General features: G+C 41.3%; 1 pseudogene across 1 annotated transcript in view; it reads right to left on the minus strand.

Annotated features, from left to right (window-relative positions):
- Positions 1–7,721: 7,721 nt before the first annotated feature.
- LOC308609656 (ubiquitin-like modifier-activating enzyme 1) overlaps positions 7,722–21,271 on the minus strand; it is a 44,639-nt pseudogene continuing 31,089 nt past the window's right edge. The window contains exons 4-21 of the transcript in view: positions 19,619–19,716; positions 19,384–19,530; positions 19,085–19,260; positions 18,861–18,965; positions 18,690–18,770; positions 18,204–18,359; positions 15,583–15,749; positions 15,264–15,460; positions 13,556–13,620; positions 13,139–13,334; positions 12,373–12,477; positions 12,111–12,275; positions 10,363–10,449; positions 9,845–9,937; positions 9,540–9,721; positions 9,152–9,253; positions 8,975–9,047; positions 7,722–7,858 (exon numbers count right to left, since the gene is read on the minus strand). The product of the transcript in view is annotated as a ubiquitin-like modifier-activating enzyme 1 (transcript). The remainder of the gene's footprint in view (positions 7,859–8,974; positions 9,048–9,151; positions 9,254–9,539; positions 9,722–9,844; positions 9,938–10,362; positions 10,450–12,110; positions 12,276–12,372; positions 12,478–13,138; positions 13,335–13,555; positions 13,621–15,263; positions 15,461–15,582; positions 15,750–18,203; positions 18,360–18,689; positions 18,771–18,860; positions 18,966–19,084; positions 19,261–19,383; positions 19,531–19,618; positions 19,717–21,271) is intronic.

The raw sequence follows: 21,271 nt of genomic DNA on the forward strand, positions 1-21,271 counted from the left end.
GGGAATATATCCAGAGAAAACCATAATTTGAAAAGATACGTGCACCCTGATGTTTATTGCAGCACTATTTACGATAGCCAAGCAACCTAAATGTCCATCCCCAGAGGAATGGATAAAGAAGATGTGGTACATATATACAATGGGATATTACTCGGCCATAAAAAAGAACAAAATAATGCCATTTGCAGCAACATGCGTGGACCTAGAGATGGTCATACTGAGTGAAGTAAGTCAGAGACAAATATCATATGATGTCACTTATATGTGGAATCTAAAAAAATGGTACCAATGAACTTATTTACAAAACAGAAATAGAGTCATAGATGTAGAAAACAAACATGGTTACCGGTGGGAAGGGGAGGGGGAGGGATAAATTGGGAGATTGGGATTGACATGTACACACTACTATGTATAAAATAGGTAACTAGTAAGGACCTACTGTATAGCACAGGGAACGCTTCTTGTTAGTCTGTAACGGCCTCTATGGGAAAAGAATCTAAAAAAGAATGGATATATGTGTATGTATAACTGATTTGTTTTGCTGTACAGCTAAAACTAACACAACATTTAAAATCAACTATACTCCCATAAAAATTATTTAAAAAAACACAAAACAAAAACCACACTGCCACCATTCAGGTCACAGGGACATCTTATTTGGGTTCCTCTGGTCAGAGGGATGGGTTTTCTATGAGGATTTTCCCACAGTCCCCGCTCACACGGGCCTCTTTTCCTGGTCCTCCAGAAAACTACAAAACATTGCTGCTGCTTCCTTTACCAAATACCCACCCTGGTCATTGCAAGTATCTGAAATAGTTAATTCTGATCTTTTTTTTATAGTCTACTGCCATAAAAAGGCATAAGGGCATCACTGTTTTTTTTAAGTGCATTTATAAATTAAATCTTTTATTTTTTTAAATTAAACTTTTTTAAAGAAAAAATTGGAAAATTTTATTTGAGCCAAATTTGAGGATTCTAACCCAGGAAGAGCATCTCAGAAAGCTCTGAGAACTGTTCCCTAATTTTCTTTTTAAGCCCTTTAATTGCCACCTCTTCTAGTATTTAACCTGATCTAGTGAATCTAATAAACTCATAAACACGGTGAATCTCTAGTTCTTTTAAAAATACCATTTACATACGTACACTATTATGTATAAAATGGATAACTAATAAGAACCTGCTGTATAAAAAAGTAAAATAAAATTCACAATATAAAAAAAGAAACCAGAAAACCTGAGGTTTCTTTTCCTCACATCAAAAAATAATAATAATAAAACAAATAAATATCATTTAATACAATGTTCTTAAATTTTCCATTTAATCCTAAACTGAGTTATTTAGTAGGTTTCTAATTGAAATAACAAAACTAATCTGAGATGAATATGCCAAATTCTCTTCAATGTTAAAAACGAGCCATCAAACACACTTTAACACATACAATTTGATCTAAAAACATCACTATCGTTTTAATTTACTACATCATCTCAGGTTTAATTTTCAGTCTTTACAAAGTTAGAAAGCAGCCACTAAGGGAAGTTTTTATCTTCCTGCGTGAATTAAGGTTGGCATCCCAAGCAAGTTAAAAAACAAATATGTGACCTGGGAATGGTGTATGTCCACAGTGATTCTCAGACCACTGATTGGCACAGACCTGGCTCTTAAAACTTTTGTGAAATAAATCATACACATCAGAGTGTATATAAGAGTGATGTAAAAAGAAAGACATAATAAAATAGACACTCGTGTACCCCCCACCCCATCGTAAGTAACGGCACTGCTGACACCTGGAAAGGTCACTCCATGTTTCTTCCAGACACTCTGCCCCACCACCCCCTTCCATCTAGTTGTAACCCGAATTCTGAATTCTGTAGTTTGTATAAAGTTTCACTGCACACCCCCAAATTATATTTACTTAATTTTGAAGTTTATGTGTTATATACAATGGGTATTCTGGAGCTGACTTTTCTCCCCCTCATCCTTATATTTCTGAGATGACTAGCCGTTATCCACTCTTTTTGGGTGGAGGGTAGTATTCCATTTTAGGAACACACCCCAGTTAGCCCGTTCTACTCTGATGGACTTTGGGGTTGTTACTGCTTTTCCTGTCACATTCCTCTGGTACCCACGTAGAAGAGTTTTCCCAGGCAGTGCTCAGACCTTTGTCACGTAGGGACACAGGACAGGAAGGCACTCCAGAGCACCCAGACGTGGATGTTTCTGGGCTTGAGGCTGTGACATCAGAGCTCCAGACAGCAGCACGGTCAGATGCTCCCTTCCCCAGGAAGCAAGCCAGGAGGACTGCATGCCAGATGGGGACTGATTGGAGCCCCGCCCTTTGCATCATAATCCCCTTATCCCACCAGTAAACCCCTTGGTCACAGGAGCCAGACTTTGTGGGTTCCATTCTTAGTAACATAAGTGCCTTGATTGGAGTACTCCTTACCTAGCAATCTAAGGTAGTTAGGGGTCTAGAGACACATCCTGTGGTCCTAGCGATGTTGGAGTTACACCCACCTCTCTGGGACAGAGTTTCAGCGCCAGATGTAAATAGATCCCGGTAGCTGGGAACTGTCCACAATGTTATGGTTAGGTGGGGGTTATAGTTTTTTGTTTTTTGTTTTCTGTATACGTGTATATATGTGTGTGTGTGTGCGTATATTTGAACAGAGTAAAGAGGCAATGGAACAGGAAGCATAGGAATTCTATGGAATGGGAGAAAAGATTTGCCAACTACATGACAGCTAAGGGACTAATGTCCAAACATAAAAGGACACAATTAAAACAAAAGCTGAATAATCTAATTAAAAAGTGGGCTGAACACTTTAGCAGATATATTACTCTCATAGGAGACCTATGAATGACCAACAGACACATGAAAATTTGCTCAAGTTCTGCACTAGTAAGAGAAATGCAACATAAAACCACAAAAAGATATCGACTCACACATTTTATAGTGGTCATTATGAAAAAGACAAGACATAAAAGTGTAGTCAAGCATGTAGAAAAAAAGAGAACACTCACAGACTGTTGGTGGGAATGTAACTTAGTACAACCACTATGGAAAATAATTCGGATGTTTCTCAAAATAGTAAAAACAGTACCACCATATAACCTAGCAATTCCATTTCTGAATATACATATTTGAAGGAAATGAAATTAGTTACTTTACTGAGATATTTGCACTCCCTTGTTCACTGTATTAATATTTACCTAAAATATGCAAGGCATAGTCATTAACTATGTCATTGTTTATCAATGGTTAAATGAATCCTTTTAATGTGCTGTTGCATTCTCTTTGCTAGTATTTTGTGGAGGATTTTTGCATCTATGTTCATCAGTGACATTGGCCTGTAGTTTTCTTTCTTTGTGACATCCTTGTCTGGTTTTGGTATCACGGTGATGTTGGCCTCCTAAAATGTGTTTGGGAGTGTTCCTCCCTCTGCTATATTTTGGAAGACTTTGAAAACAATAGGTGTTAGCTCTTAACTAGTTGTTTGATAGAGTTCGCCTGTGAAGCCGTCTCGTCTTGGGCTTTGTTTGTTGGAAGACGTTTAATCACAGTTTCGATTTCAGTGCTTGTGATTGGTCTGTTCATATTTTCTATTTCTTCCTGATTCAGTCTTGGCAGGTTGTGCATTTCTAAGAAGTTTTCCATTTCTTCCAGATTGTCCAATTTATTGGCATAGAGTTGCTTGTAGCAATCTCTCATGATCTTTTGTATTTCTGCAGTGTCAGTTGTTACTTCTCCTTTTTCATTTCTAATTCTATTGACTTGAGTCTTCTCCCTTTTTTTCTTGATGAATCTGGCTAATGGTTTATCAATTTTGTTTATCTTCCCAAAGAACCAGCTTTTGGTTTTCTTGATATTTGCTGTTGTTTCCTTCATTTCTTTTTCATTTATTACTCATCTGATGTTTTTGATTTCTTTCCTTCTGCGAACCTTGGGGGTTTTTTGTTCTTCTTTCTCTTATTGCTTTAGGTGCAAGTTTAGGTTGTTTATTTGAGATGTTTCCTGTTCCTTAAGGTAGGATTGTATTGCTATAAACTTCCCTCTTAGAACTGCTTTTGCTACATCCCATAGGTTTTTGGTCGTCATGTCTCCATTGTCATGTGTTGCTAGGTATTTTTTGATTTCCTCTTTGATTTCTTCAGTGATCACTTCGTTATTAAGTAGTGTATTGTTTAGCCTCCATGCGTTTGTATTTTTTTTACAGATCTTTTCCTGAAATTGCTATCTAGTCTCATAGCATTGTGGTCGGAAAAGATACTGAATAGAGTTTCAATTTTCTTAAATTTACCAAGGCTTGATTTGTGACCCAAGATATGATCTATCTTGGAGAACGTTCCATGTGCATTTGAGAAAAATGTGTATTCTGTTGTTTTTGGATGGAATGCCCTATAAATATCAATTAGGTCCACCTTTTTTAATGTATCACATAAAGCTTGTGTTTCCTTATTTATTTTCATTTTGGATGATCTGTCCATTGGTGAAAGTGGGGTGTTAAAGTCCCCTACTATGAATATGTTATTGTCGATTTCCCCTTTTATGGCTGTTAGTATTTGTTTTATGTACTGAGGTGCCCCTATGTTGGGTGCATAAATATTTACAATTGTCATATCTTCCTCTTGGATCGATCCCTTGATCATTATGTAGTGTCCTTCTTTGTCTCTTGTAATAGTCTTTATTTTAAATTCTATTTTCTTCTGATAAGAGAATTGCTACCCCAGCTTTCTTTTGAATTCCATTTGCATGGAATATCATTTTCCATCCCCTCACTTTCATTCTGTATGTGTCCCTCGGTCTGAAGTGGGTCTCTTGTACACAGCATATATATGGGTCTTGGATTTGTATCCATTCAGCTTGTCTGTGTCTTTTGGTCGGAGCATTTAACCCATTTACCTTTAAAGTAATTATCAATATGTATGTTCCCCTTCCCAGTTCTTAATTATTTTGTATTTGTTTTTGTAGATCTTTTTCTTCTCTTGTGTTTCTTGCCTAGATAAGTTCCTTTAGCATTTGCTGTAAAGTTAGTTTGGTGGTGCTGAAGTCTCTCAGCTTTTGCTTGTCGTTAAAGTTTTTAATTTCCCCATCAAATGTGAATGAGATCCTTGTTGGGTAGTGTAATCTGGGTTGTAGATTTTTCTCCTTCATCACTTTAAATATGTCCTGCCACTCCCTTCTGGCTTGCAGGGTTTCTGCTGAAAGATCCACTGTTAACCTTATGGGGAATCTCTTTTGTGTTGTTTGTTTGTTTGTTTGTTTTCCCCTGCTGCTTTTAATATGTTTTCTTTGTATTTAATTTTTGATAGTTTGATTAATATGTGTCTTGGCGTGTTTCTCCTTGGATTTATCCTGCATGGGACTCTGTGCTTCCTGGATTTGATTAAATTTTTCCTTTCCCATATTACGGATATTTTGAACTATAATCTCTTCAAGTATTTTCTCAGTCCCTTTTGTTTTCTCTTCTTCTTCTGGGACACATATGATTCGAATGTGGTGCATTTAATATTGTCCAAGAGGTCTGTGAGACTGTCTGCAGTTCTTTTCATTCTTTTCTCCTTATTCTGCTCTGCAGTTTTATTTCCATTATTTTACTTCCAGGTCACTTATCCATTTTTTCTGCCTCAGTTATTCTGCTACTGATCCATTCTACAGTATTTTTAGTTTCATTTATTGTGCTGTTCATCATTACTTGTTTCTTCTTTACTTGTTCTAGGTCTTGTCAAATGTTTCTTGCATTTTCTCTATTCTATTTCACAGATTTTGGATCATCTTCACTATCATTATTCTGAATTCTTTTTCAGGTAGACTGCCTATTTGCTCTTCATTTATTAGGTCTGGTGGGTTTTTACCTTGCTCCGTCATCTGCTGTGTGTTTTTCTGTCTTCTCATTTTGCTCATCTTTCTGTGTTTGGGGTCTCCTTTTTGCAGGCTGCAGGTCCGTAGTTCCCATTGTTTTTGGTGTCTGTCTGCAGTGGCTAAAGTTCATTCAATGGGTTGTGTAGGCTTCCTGGTGGAGGGGACTCTGGTGCCTGTGTTCTGGTGGATGCAGTTGGATCTTGTCTTTCTGGTGAAAATTTCCAGGTCTAGTGTTGTGTTCTAGGGTGTCTGTGGCCTTATTATGATTTCAGGCAGCCTCTCTGCTAATGGGTGGTGTTGTGTTCCTGTCTTGCTAGTTGTTTGGCATATGGTGTCCAGCACCATAGCTTGTTGGTTGTTGAGTGAAGCTGGGTCTTGACATTGAGACGGAGATCTCTGGGAGATTTTCACCATTTGATATTATGTGCAGCTGGGAGGTCTCTTGTGGGCCAGTGTCCTGAATTTGGCTTCCCCACCTCAGAGGCACAGCACTGACTCCTGGCTGGAGCACCAAGAGCCTTTCATCCACATGGCTCAGAATAAAAGGGAGAAAAAGTAGAAAGAAGGAAAGAAAGAAGGAAGGAAGGAAAGAAAGCAAGAAAAAAGAAAAGATAGATAAAATTTAAAAAGTTATTAAAACAAAAATAAAAAATAATTATTAAGGAAAGAAATATTTTATAAGTAAAAAAAAATTGACAGACAGAACCATAGGACAAATTGTGAAAGCAAAGCTATACAAACAAAATCTCACACAGAAGCATACACATACACACTCACAAAAAGAGGAAAAGAGGAATAAATAATATATCTTGCTCACAAAGTCCACCCGTCAATATGGGATGAACCATTGTCTATTCAGGTATTCCACTGATGCAGGGTACATGAAGTTGATTGTGGAGAATTAGTCCGCTGCTCCTGAGGCTGCTGGGAGAGATCTCCCTTTATCTTTTTTTATTTTTGTTGTCTGTGTTTTGTTGTTTGTTTTTGTTTTTGACCCTGGTGTGAAATATTTTTTAAAAATATATTTTTTAATTAAGTGTACTTTCATTTATTTATTTATTTTTAACTGTATTGGGTTTTCATTTCTGTGTGAGGGCTTTATCTAGTTTTGGCAAGCACTGGCCACTCTTCATTACAGTGTGCAGGCCTCTCACTGTCGTGGCCTCTCTTGTTGTGGAGCATAGGCTCCAGACGTGCAGGGTCAGTAGTTGTGGCTCACGGGCCTAGTTGCTCCACGTGGCATGTGGGATCTTCCCAGACCAGGGCTCGAACCCGTGTTACCTGCATTAGCAGGCGGATTCTCAATGATTGTGCCACCAGAGAAGCCCCCCTTTCTCTTCTTTGCTCGCACAGCTCCTGTGTTTCCGCTATGAATTTGGCCATGCCTCTGCATGTAGCTTGCCTGAGGGTGTCTGTTCTTCGCTCAGACAGGACAGGGTTAAAGGAGCCACTGATTCAGTGGCTCTGCCTCTCTCAGGCCGTGGGGATGGAGGCATATGGATGCAGGTCTGGCCTGTGGTGTCCAAATCTGGCGTGACTTTGCAGCAGCCTGAGGTGCACAATTAATTCTCCTGGGGAAGTTGTCCCTGGATCTCGGGACCCTGACACTGGCGGGCTGCTCTGCTTCCTGTTCACGGAGGCATGAGGAGGGACCTGTGCTTCTACACAGGATTCTAGGTGGTGGCAGCAGCAGCCTTAGCATCTCATGCCCATCTCTGGGGTCACGCTGATAGCCACAACTCGCACCCTTCTCTGGAGCTCCTTTAAGTAGCGCTCTCCTCGCGCACCAGGAATCAAAGAGGGAAGAAAATGTCTCTTGCCTCTCTGGAAGCTCCAGACTTCTTCCCGGACTCCCTCCCGGCTAGCCGTGCTGCACTAACCCCTTCAAGCTGTGCTCACACCGCCAACTCCAGTCCTCTCCTTGCGCTCTGACCCAAGCCCGAGTCTCAGCTCCCAGCTCCTGCATGCCCCGGCCATTGAGCAGACCAGCCTCTTGGGCTGGTGAGTGCCAGTCATCACCGATACTCTGTGTGGGAACCTCTCTGCTTTGCCCTCCGCACCCGTTGCTGTGCTCTCCTATGTGGTTGCAAAGCTACACCCCTCAACCACCAGCAGTCTCCGCCCACAAAGGGGCTCCTAGTGTATGGAAGCCTTTCCTCCTTCACAGCTCCCTCCCACTGGTGCAGGTCCCATCCCTATTCTTTTGTCTCTGTTTTTTCTTTTTTTTTCTTTTGCCCTACACAGGTACGTGGGGGAGTTTCTGGCTTTTTGAGAGGCCTGAGGCCTTCTGCCAGCGTTCAGTAGGTATTCTGTAGGAGTTGCTCCACGTGTAGATGTATTTCTGATGTATCTGTGGGGAGGAAGGTGATCTCCGTGACTTACTCTTCTGCCATCTTCCTGAACTCCCCCTCTATTTCTTTTTAAACAGAGAGGACAAAGGAAAAAATAGCAAACCAATGGTTTACCAGAACAGGTGGATTTAATCTTTTCTCATAAGCTTGGATGTGAGGCAAATTCCATGCTGGTGGGAGGGGCTGAGCCTTTCATACTATCACCTGAACCTACAGAGCTAAAGAAAGGCTGGTCTTTCCCACAGACAACAGGGTACGGGCCTTTGACAAAAGAATGATATGACACACTTGGATTAATAACTCTTTATTAAGAATTCCAACTCCAAACAGTAGAAAGCAGCAGCAACAACAAAAAGTCCTCAGAAGAACTTAAGGCTCAGCATTTGCGACAACTATAAGAGAAATGGAAATAGATTGATTTGACTGAGAATGAGGTAGATGGGTGTAGAGGGAATAGCGAATGGTGTATCGTACATAGGGGACATCCAAATCATTGCCGCTCTAGTTGCAGCACAGCTCAAGAAACAGTGCTTGAATGTGGTGTCCCAGCTTTTGCTTTGATACTCGTTTCACTATTGCTGACATCCTGGGGTGAGGAGAAAGAGAGTCTGTGAAGTAAACAGAGAGGAAAGACTTACAGAGACAAAGTTAAGAGAACAGTGAAGATGAGTTGCATAGCTAGCTGATGTTTCCCACCCCAGGCAGGACCTGTTTCTGTTTGCACACTGACCCAACTCAAGCCTGAGTTGATCTTTGATCTTACTTGCTGTCTTGATAAAGGAGTAGAACATAGATACACCCTGGAACAGCATGATGATCTCTAACTTGTACTCTGTCTGAAGAGGGTGGAAACGAGGAGGGGCAACAGGGTCACTGGGATGGACAGTACCAGTAACCTGGGCAACCACCACCACAGGTGCAGTGAGTGAAAGGGTCTTACCTTAAAATAGTCAAGGAACTGCTTGAGGGGCATCTCTTCACCATTAGGCTGCAGCCACTGTACCTCAAAGCAATCCCACAGTCACCACTGCTGGTTGTAGTATTATGGGACAAAGCACAGAGTAAAGCACCAAGAGTAAAATGGGAGCAAGCCCTAATCATACGCTCCTCTTCATTTCACAAACATGCCAGTTCCATTCCTACTTTGCACAGGTTCAAACAATGAACAAAGGATACACAAAATTAAAAAAGCCTCTCACCAGGTATGATGAAAACTAGAGCCAGTTCTACCGAAATAAGATACACACAACTTCTACACATGCACACACACACATAGCATCAATCACTGATGGGCAACACCAAAGGATTCTATAAAAGCAAGCCCTTACCTGGTGATGGTGTGGGTCAAGGGGCTCAGAGAAACGGAAAAAAAAGGAAGGGCCAAGTTGATGAAGCTGTTCTTATAGGACTCAAGCTGTTGGTGTCCCTGAACTACCTTGTACAGCTCCAGACCTGCAAGGCCAACTATAGCTGCTATGGCTGGAATGATCTTCCCTGCAATCAGCTTGATCTGTAATACAGAAGGTGATGAGAAGACGTAGTTGTTAGAGACGTTCAAGGTCTACAGAAGACTTCAAATGTGGCAGAGTTAAACTTGGAAAAGGATGCAAGGTTAGGTATAGACTATTGTAGTCTTATGCCGGTCAGCAGGGGGAATGTTATAGCTCTCTGCCCGGAGACTCAATACAGCCACAATGAAATGCATATGAAAGTTGCTGTCATCATCCTGTTGTGAGTGGAGACAGAGGAAGAACAGGAGAGACAGAGTTAAGGAGAAAAAGTTTTCCTGGATACTGGGAACTGAGGTATATTCACCTCAATTACCTGCCAGACCAGCCAAATACTAGCCCAGACCACAAAAGATACTTGGGTCATCTGATGCAGGAGAAACGGGTCCGTGCACCAGTCGGGGAAGATCCCACATGCCAGGGAGCGGCTGGGCACAGGAGCCATGTTCGCTGAGCCTTCCCATCCGGCGCCTGTGCTCAGTAATGGGAGAGCCCACAAGAGAGAGAAAGCCACGTACCGAAAAACAACAACAACAACAACAACAACAACAACAACATAATTACAGTCAGGCCTGTAATCCCCAAAAAAGCTTAGGGTGGCTCAGCCATTTCTCATACACGGTTGAGGTCCCCATCACAGCACCTTCTCAAAGTTGACGGGGTAGATCTTGAACCCAGGGAGGCTCTCTGGTTGGTCAGCATGGCTTGAGCTCCTGCAGGTGATTATCCACTGCGGAAAGGGAGGAAGTACACGTTAGTCCTTAGATACATGTTAAATCCCTGTTCACGGTCTGAGGTGCCAGCAGGAATCCAGGGTGGGGCAGAGATGTTCAGGCAGATAAAGGATTTGAAAAGGAGAGACATCATGGGAAAGAGAAAAGAAGGGGGAAAGATAGGGCAGAAAACATGTCAGAAAAGAAAAAGGTAGACAGGTGTGTGGGACATGGAGATCTGTAGAGACACTGAGGGCAACAGGTAAAGCCACTAAGAAAGGATATAGACAGCAGCGTTAATCATGACAGATAAGAGGTGAAAGCACAGAAGTTGTTCACTGCTGAATGAGTGGACAGAAAAATGTGATCTATCCATCCAATGAAATATTAAGCCTTAAAATCCATTCCATTAAATATTAAGCCTTCCAAACTGGAAGTCTACTATATTTAAAGATGGTAAATCCTTTGTGTTTCTTACCACAATTAAAAAAAAAAAAGGGAGTCAATGAGAACATACTTCAAGAGAAAGACATAGAGAGAGATGGGGAGACATGAAGGAAGATACGAGGGAAAACAAGAGACAGAGGGATAAGAGATACAGAAAGGAACATAGGGGGAAAGTGTACAGACAGCAAAGAAGAGAGTAATATGAAATGGGAGAGACGTGAAAAATATCTGAAGAGGGAGACCAAGGAGGATAAATGTGAAGATTATGAGAACGTTCAGAGAATGGGAAAGTTCAAAACACCTGAAAGGGAGACACGTAGGGAGATAAAGAAAGAAAATATACAAAGAGGAGCATGAGAGAGTAGTTATTTCGGAAGGGAAATGCGGGGGATACATCAGGAGGGGAGAGATATACAGACGAAGAAATTGAAGGTTATATACAAAGAAGATGAAATGTAGAGGAAGACTTACAGAGCATGAGACAGAATACGGTAGAGGGGGGGAAATTTGAGTTGGGGGGTAGTTAGAGATGGAGAGATGAGGAGGGCTATCTAGAGAGGGAGATGAGGAAAGATATATGGAGGTTAAAAATAGGTTAGGCCTTCCCTGGTGGCCCAGTGGTTGAAAATATGCCTGCCAGGGCAGGGGACAGGGGTTCGAGCCCTGGTCTGGGAAGATCCCACATGCCACAGAGCAAGTAGGCCCGTGAGCCACAAGAAGTGAAAGCCCTCACACAGAAACGAAGACCCAACACAGCCTAAATAAATAAATAAATCAGTAAATAAATAAATAACAATAGGGTAAACAGGCATACCAAAGAAGGGGGGAGGTGGATGAGGAGATCTATAATGAAATGAATCAAGGAAGAAATCAAGGCAGAGAGCCTACTGGTAAAGATCATATCCATTTGTCCCTGCATATGGACACAAAAAGAAACAGAGAAAGAACAAAACAAAGCAAACATACACACAGAAAAGAGCTGGACAACTGGTGCACCTGAGGGAGAAACAGTGGGAAGAACAAAGTAGTAGGGCATCAGAGAACTTGCCTCAACCAACCAACCTTATTTTAAATTGGAAGAAGCAAGGACCAAAGGACAGTGTGGATTAATCTCAGGCCTGAGATCTCAGAGCAGAGCCAGTGGCAAAACACAAGTACAGGGGAGGCTTGCATAGGTAGGTGATAAGTAGGATGCTAGCTCTAGGCCAACTAGATAAACATCCTCACCAACACACGAAGTGGTCTGCAGCTCCTGGTCAGAAACATGGATCTTGACACCAGACTTCGGGGTGAACTCAAGGACCTGCACAGACTGAATGAGTATGATCACAGAAGCTCGGTCCTGAGAGCCCCTCAGCCCATAGGCCTGGGCAAACAGGTTGGCAGCAGCTATCACCTAGTCCAGGTGCAGGGGCTAAGAGAAGGCAAGGTATGGAGGGGTAAGCATATCAGTACTCACCTAAGGAGCTGCAGCCTCCTTCCCATCCACGTACCCACATTTGACCCGACTGTAGGAGACCTGAGGGAGGAGACTTCATTGCTGACATCAAAGATGAGCGTCTGTGCACAGACCAGAAAGGGGCTCCTGAGCTTGTAAGCTAGGAAAACAGAAAGATGTGGGAGAGTGGGACCTGAGAGGAGAGGTCTTTCTCATAATTGTGACTCCTCATTTTCAAGCCCGGAAGTCCCAAATTAGTATATCGCTGGGCACTCCCTTTGTGCCAGACACAGAGCTATTTATGAAACTTTTATGGATTGCCAGTCATGTAGTAACATATTTAATTTATTAACTTAGTAAATATAAATCAACCCTCATAGAACTCTCATGAAATTAGGTCACCAATATTCCAACTTCCTACATGAGGCTACTAAGGCACAGAGAGAAAATACATGATTAGTCCCAATATCAAATGCAGTTGAGACTTGAAGCCACCTAGGTCCTGTGCTCTTAACACCAAAATTTATCTTCTACAATCTCTATAGCCCTGACAGGGAATCTGGAATGACTCATGTCATATCTAAGGGAAATAGGTACCAAGTATGTTGCTTGAGAGAACAGGGCTGGGCAGGTAGAGGAGAGAGGTTGGGAGGAACAGGTCTTTGACTTCAAAAATCACTCACTTAATCATTTAATGAGATCTCTGGGACTTGGTGGTCTTGCCACAAATGGATGAACTGCAATGAACCATGTCAAAAGCGTGTAACAAACTGCTTCCAGTAAGCCTATTCTGACAAATGGAGACCAGAAGAGTGTAATACCTGGTTCGGAGGAAAGCTGCGCAGCAGCTGTCTGATGTTGTTGGAGCACTGGTTGTGCCAGTGCTAGTAAGCCCACGTCACACAGTCAGCCCATGTATGTGGCCGCTGAAGCACCAGGCTGAGCTGCACAGACTGCAGCACCTCTAGGGTTTGGATGCCTGCCAGGTGCAGTGTTTGCTCCACAAACTTTGAATCCCTATCAAGAATTAGAGAGGACAAAAACACAGAGTTACACAGTGATCCCAGAGGGAGCTTAACAGCATGAAAAGTCAGTGCTGACTCCCAAATGTATAAGGCCCAAGGAATCATTAGATTATTTGAAAAGTAGACCAGGTCCTAAGTGTTACACTGGTTACAGAATGCTTTGACTGACAGGCAGCAGACACGGTGAGAGAGGATTTGGACAGAATTACTCACATTACGTACTGGTTGACGTTTTCTGCTGGTTGCTTGAAGAGACCTTCAAACTCATCCATGGCAGACAGAGCAAATCAACACTATGTGGGTTACGGGAAACAAATAAGTTTCTGTAGGCCTTAGGACCACCATCAGGAAATACAGCAAATAGGAAGAGCATGGCTGTTATGGGAGAACAGAGGAAGAAAACCCTCCCAATGTGTCTCCTCAAACTTGTCAAGCCCTCACCACTTCAATGTAAAAACCTATGATCTTAATCTGGGAAGAGGTTTACACACAAGTGTACATTCATGCAGAATTTATTAAGATGTACACATTACCCTAGGTATGTCATGCATCAATTCAAGAAAAAGTTCACACCAAGAATAAAACATGAACGATCTCTATGCAGGTTCTGGGGACTGGGAAGAAAGTAAGATAGAGGTTTGACCCCTGTGAATTCAGAGGTCGATAAATAGTCACTGGTGAAGTGATCTGGAGCACCTTGATGCTCGAAATCCAGGTTCAAAGGCCAGCTGTGCCACAGTCTTGTGACAATCAGGCATATCTGTACTTGTGTTTCCTAATTTTAAAGACAAACACTGTAACAGTAAAACTACACCTCATGGAGTTAATAAGAAATAAGCAAACATGTACACATTTAAAGCTTAGTTTGAAAGTCACAAGGGCATATTAAGTATACATGTTTTTCAGAATTCCTGTGAGAGTTACTACTGTCATTCCAATTTTACAGATAAGGAATCTGAAGCATGAAGTGGTTAAGTCCAAGGGCACATAGTATATTAGTTTTAAAATCCTTTTTATTGGCCTTTCTGCATACTGGGTAGAGAGAAACACAATAATAGAACCATAACCTAGGAGAGGATTTATATGTATAGAAATGAACACACACACACAAACACATCTCTTTCTCCGTCTCTCTGTATCTACACACACACACACACACACACACACACACACACACACCAACATGGGATTCATGGAAAGGGAGAAAGACACATACTGAACTGACTCCACAAGTATAAACTCTTCCCTTCTGGAAGGAAAAGTGACAGACTGAACTGTTACTGCTCATTTTCTTCCTGTTCCCATACTTCCTAAACATAGCCTCAAAGACTGGGTTAAGAATCATTTTGATAAAAGGATGGTTATTTGTGGTTTGAAAGGGGACTGTAATCAGGGCCAAGTTCTGAGGACCAGTTAATGGGGTGCTTTTACTTTGTCAATGTACATGAGAGTTATGCTCTTTTGTATGTATGTGTACTATATAAACACAACTATGCTGACAAACTATTAAACATATTTTGGGAAACAATTAGAAAATTATTCCTAAATATGGACTTAATATTAGAGATATCTAAATAACTAGCAGAGATGATATTAAGTTAATTTTGTTCAATGACAAAATAGTATCCTGTACACAAAGAAACATATCCTCACCGTTTAGATATACACTTCTCACATAAAGTATTTCACATGGTATAAATAATACTTCCCTGTATGTTTGCAAAATAAAAATTTCAAGTTAAAAAAAAATCATTATGAAAAGCGTTAGGCTCCTAGGTTTAAAGTGAGTGAAGGAGAGTTAAAGAGAGGGCAGATATTACATACACTGAGGCTTCATCATCGGAATAACAAGAGTTTGGCAACTGAGACACTGTCCCAGTACATATCTGTTCCACCTCTTTCTCCCTGCAAGGCTGATCACCTGCAAAGTGTGCTCGATGACATTCGGGAAGTTCTTCAGTGTGCACCTGGGGATGGACTTGTCAGGAGGGTCCTGGCTGGAGCTGTATGACTCTGTCAGGAAGGGGATAAGCCCTTACACAGTACCCTTGGTACCCAGTGTGCCTGACTCCAGAAGAGGCTTTCGGTACAACACACAGCAGCAGTCCATATACGTGCCTGTGAGAAAGTTGCAGCAGGTGAGGGTGGGGAAAATAACATCAGGATAGGACACGGTGACACACACTCCCTAAAACACACACATTACTCTCGCCTCGTCCTCACCCATCCCCAAAACTCACGGGCATCCACATTGTCCGAGGCATTGTCCACACCATCCAGGTTTTGGAGGAATTTATCAATCATACACATGCTCTGTGTGAGGGCCCACACAGTTCTGATGGCTCATCACACGGATGTGTGCGTTTATCTGGTTCACAGCTGCAGCATCTGTATCAGACTTCAATTTCTGGGTAGTGATGGAGAAACAGAACTGTCATTCACATAATCACCCAACAAAACTTTACAGAGCTGTTCTGAAAACTGATTTAAGTAATGATGCACAAGACCTAGGCTCTGAGGTCAGGAGGCTCTGTGGTCTATGACAAATGCCACACAGCTTGGGCTGGGACAAATGAGGAATGGCGTGAATAAAAAAGGAAAACAGTGATACAATAGGAGACAATGGGTTGAGTATCTGTTCTTTTGTCTACCGAACATCCACTGTTTTTCGTTACTAGCACCCCGAGTTGGAGTGCATTCACGCAAAGAAAACCAAGGTCCTCTGAACATACAAAAACAAAAAGGATCCTCTGAAACCAAGTCAGATCACATTCCTCTCCTCAAAGCCCTCTATTGATTCCCACTTTCACTAAGGGTGAAATGAGCTGGTCCCTATTCCTTTGACAACCTTCTCTCTTACCATGATCTATCTCTGTCTCAACTCCTTAAACATAGCAGTCATATTCCAAGCTCAGGGTTTTGCTCACACTGTTAACTTCACCTGGCATACTCTTCCCTGAGATTTCTTCCTGTTCTCGTATACCATCTTTAATTCTCTGCGGTTATACCGCCTTTCCAATGAGGATTTCCTTTACCACACTGCAAAACACCCTCTCATGGCACTTCCAGTTCTATATCTTGATTTTCATTCTTGTCCCTACACATTATGTTTCACCTTGTTATGTTCTAACCACATACAGTGCCATGGTATTTATTATTTGCTCTAGCAGTTGTCCAAAATGAAGTTAAAACAAAGTTTGCGGTTTCTTTTTTATCTGATGCACAGCTATCAAGATTTCCTACGTTTGATATTTAATCTGAGAACATTTTAAAATATTATTACTCCATTTAAAATTGGAGGGGCTTCCCTGGTGGCACAGTGGTTTAGAATCTCCCTGCTAATGCAGAGGAAATGGTTTTGAGCCCTGGTCTTGGAAGATCCCACATGCAACGGAGCAACTAGGCCAGAGCCACAACTACTGAGCCTGCGTGTCTGGAGCCTGTGCTCCACAAAAAGAGAGGCTGCACTAGTGAGAGGCCCGCACACTGCGATGAAGCATGGTCCCCGCTTACCACAACTAGAGAAAGACCTCACACAGAAAGGAAGCCCCAACACAGCCAAAAATAAATAAATTAATTAATTAATAAATATGGAATAATTCCATTATATAGTACAAACACTATGAAAGAAACTCCAATACAAAGCGTTAATGACAGGAGTCAATCTGTATTTACAGTTTTACAAATTTTACTTATATAATGTCTTAGAAGATAGCTAAATTTTCATTATTTACTGACTTTAATGTATTACATGTTTTGCTTGAAAGATGTCAGGGATATCCAGCCTCACAGAAAAAAAAATCAATAACATTTTCAGATGACTGTTGATATTTAAATATATATATATATATATATATATATATATATATATCAAAACTTGACAAGCAATATTTCTTTAATGTTTAGTTGAAAGGTGAAATATTGATCCACATCAATACCCACTGTCTTTCTCTGTATTTTGAATGGCTCTTTAGTTAATGCACAGTTCTGTATCATCATGAATTGGTCTGGTCATTTGGAAAATACTGTGTTTTGGGGTAATGGACAGCCTCCTAGAACAGAGTGGAAAATTACCCTTTCACCTGATAAAATGAGGATAAAAAGGACATAATGTCTTAGTATTCTTAAAAGAGTTGTGATCTTTTGGACTTGAGGAAAGTGTGCTGCCAACCTCCACTGCATTAGAGAATCTCTCATTTACTATGTCTTCTCACTAGACAAAAGCAGAAACCTTTCATTTGCTATCTTATACATTCTACCTACTTAAGTAGTACCTAGTATTTGCATGATAAAATGAAAGGAAAGATAAACACTGGCCAGGCAAAATAACACTGAACTTTACAGAGACGCCCCAGATAGATCCCTCTATAATCTAGCTTCCAGAGTTCCACATTAGCCGTAACCAAAAACCAAAGAAAAAAAAAAAAAAATGGCTGGGGACAGGTTTAAACTCACAAATGAAAGATGTAATAAGTTTTCAATAAATATCTCCTGGAAGAAAGAGTGAGTGGTAGAGAAAAGAAATAAGGTAAGAACTGAAGGAAAGAGACAAACAAAAAGTCCTAAGGTGGGCTTCCCTGGTGGCGCAGTGGTTGAGAGTCCACCGGACGTTTCGGGGACATGGGTTCGTGCCCTTGTCCAGGAAGATCCCACATTCCGTGGAGCGTCTGTGCCCATGATCCATGGCCGCTGGGCCTGAAGGTCCAGAGCCTGCGCTCCACAATGGCAGAGGCCACAACAGTGTGAGGCCCGCGTACCAAAAAAAAAAAAAAGTCCAAAGGCAATAAGACAGATAACCAGAAAAAGACAGGAGAAAAGTGAAAAACAAAGCTGAACCACATACCATATCCATTCCACTCACCTTGATATCACAAGATCGGAACAGAAACTGTCGATTCAGATTGGATTTTACTATGGTGTCCATGTCTGTTTTGGTGATTGCCACACCCTCCCCACAGCCTAGCCCAGTCATGGCAAAGGTCTTAAGTAGCTCACAGCCAACGGCCCCTGCACCCACCTGGGAGGTGGCCAAGAAGGGAGACACAAGATGGTTAGGGTCACTGGGTAACAAAACCACTCCTCACTCCTCACTACCCCTGCAGATGGCAAGAGAGGGTAAGAGGATCTATGACTGCATATTTAAGTCACAGTGCCATAAAAATCCATGGTCCTCTAAGGAAAGAGGCACAAGGCCAGGATATAAAGGACCTGGTGTGAAGAAAATGGAAGAGGGATGAGATGAGGGTACAAGCCAACACCACCCCTTGTACACCACGAGGAGACTCCAGAAGAGGTGGCCAGAGCCTAGGGGACCTAAAGGTAGCTTTTGACAACAAGGTTCTCTCACAAAGAAGTATCTCTGCTTACCCAGCTTCTCTTGCAGGTCAGAGCCAAATACAGCCACCTGCCCATCATAATGGTTCTGGCACTGAGTCATGTGAAGGGAAGAGAGGGTTAGGGAAAAGCCACGTTAAAAAGATCCACAATAATGTCTTCTCCATGGGCCCAAATCACATACTGGAAGGCACGTGTCCTCTGTAAAGGCCTCTTTTTCCACAGGGAGACACTCAATGGCATCAAAGTACAGCTACTGTATAACAGGCATAAACTTTCCAGAGCAGCCCTGAGGAGTCGGTTAGAAAGAGAATGTGATCACTGGTTAATCAGAGCTGGAAAGCAAGCAGCAGGGCCGGAAAGGAACCTGGCCCAGGCCCAGCACTGTCCGTCTCCACTCACGCTGACCTTCATAAACTCCTGGGCAGCCACGCAACCAGTGAAGGAGTTGATGGGTGCCAGATCCCCAGGGGCCATATAAGCCGGCTTCTGGATGAGTTCTTCATCCAGACTGTTTTGCTACACTGCTGGCAGAGCTTGAGAATTCAAGCCTGTGCTAGGGTCACCAGTTCTGTTGCGTCCTCCTGGAAGGAGTAAAAGAACAATCACACCACTGTGGGGAGAGGGAGAGGGAGAAACACTAAATAGATGAAAAGGCATAGAGCAGCTTTGGTTCAAGGACCTGGTTGGCTTGCCCACCCATCTACCTCATTGTGGGGCCGAGAGAGCTGGCCATGCTGGGCACGGAACTGGTGCAGGACCTGGAAGCCAATTTGTAGCTGAGGAGGGCGATAATACTTGACAAAATTTGTTATCACAAAGTCCGGCTCTGCCTGTGAAGTAGGCAAGGTTTTCTGTGAAGAGCAAGATATCAGAACCAAAAAAGTAAAAAAACGTGGAGATGCCTGGAAGCCTACAACACACCCTCCTGCTCATACTCACAAAGCTTATCCTCTTAGTTACTTTGACTTGACTGACAATGCCTCCACAGATGTAGTCAGAGAAATTGGAGGTATCACAGATACTAAAGGTGTAGGGACCTGGGGGATGAAAAGAATGAAGGGTTATCTGTCAATTCATTCCCTCCCAAGATCAACAGCACTATCAAAACAGGAATATGAAAACCTCCCACCTTCTTCCTCACCTAACACCCTCCCCCATACAGTGGGAGTTTGGAGTTAACAGATATAAGCTATTATATATAGAATGGGTAAACAACAGGGTCCTACTGTAGAGCACACAGAAATCTATTCAGTATCCTGAGATAAACCATCATGGAATAGAATATGAAAAAGAATGTATATATAGATAACTGAGTTACTTTGCTGTAAAGCAAAAAGTAACTAATTTTTAAATCAACTATACTTCAATTAAGAAATAAAAATAATATATCGTACATCATAAAACAAAATCAAAAACAAAAACACAATGCTGATTTCTTCAGACAACACAGGTATTCTATGTCTAAATGCCACTCTAGAGAAAAAGAAGTAAGGCCTGAAAGGATCAGATGGCAACTACATAAGTTCTCTAGAGCAGACTCAAAAATATTAAAGGAACACAAAACGCAACTCCAAAACGCTAACATTCACAATTACCTTCCATCTATCAACACTTACCAGAAACTTACCAGCAACATCTGTGGCTTTAGTTTTCATTAAATTTGTAAATTTTTTGTCCATTATTTCTTCAAAAACTCTTTTGGCCCACCCCTTTCTTGGGAATTTCTTTGACATGTGAAATATATTTATAATAGATGTTTTAATGTTCTTAACCTGTGATTTTACATAACAGATGTGATTAACAAATTAACACACAAGAAAAAATTAGGAAGTTTAACAAAGTAGAAGAAACTATGCAAAATACAAAAGGTGTGTGTGGGGGAAAGTCAAACAAGTCAAGTGCCTTAGTACTCATGTAATTGGAGTTCTGGAAAGAGATAATGGTATGGCAGTGAGCTCCGAAAGTAATATTTTCAAAAAACATGTGGGCAGAAATTTTCCCAATTTGATAAAACTATAAACCCATATTTAATAAATATTTAATAAACTGCAAAAGAGACATGGAGAAAACTATACAAATGTATATAATGTATTATATATATATATATATATATATATATATATATATATATATATATATATATATATATATATATATATATATATATATTCCTCTGTGCTCTGTTTTTGCCGAATCCCATGTTTTGGTATGTTGTGTTTACATTTTCATTCACTTCAGAGTATTTTCTAATATCTCTTGGACACTGTTTGACTCTTTTATTACTTAGGAATGCGTTGTTTAATTTCCACATATTTACAAGTTTTCACAAGTTCCTCCTATTACTGATGCCCATTATTCTTTCCTTTGTGGTCAGAGAAAAATTTGGTGTGATTTAAATTATTGACACTTGTTTTATGGCATAACTTGAAGTCTATCCTGGAGAACATTCCTAGTTCAAGTGAAAGGAAATTGTATTCTTCTGTTCTTGGGAGGAATGTTGTGTACATGTCTGTTAAGTGCACTCGGTTTAAATCATAGTTTTGTTTAGGTCTTCTCTTCCCTTGGTGATCATATATTTTGTCATTCATTTGG

The sequence above is a fragment of the Mesoplodon bidens genome (assembly GCF_964165515.1).
Source record: "Mesoplodon bidens genome assembly, chromosome: Y".
In the NCBI taxonomy this organism is placed as follows: domain Eukaryota; kingdom Metazoa; phylum Chordata; class Mammalia; order Artiodactyla; family Ziphiidae; genus Mesoplodon; species Mesoplodon bidens.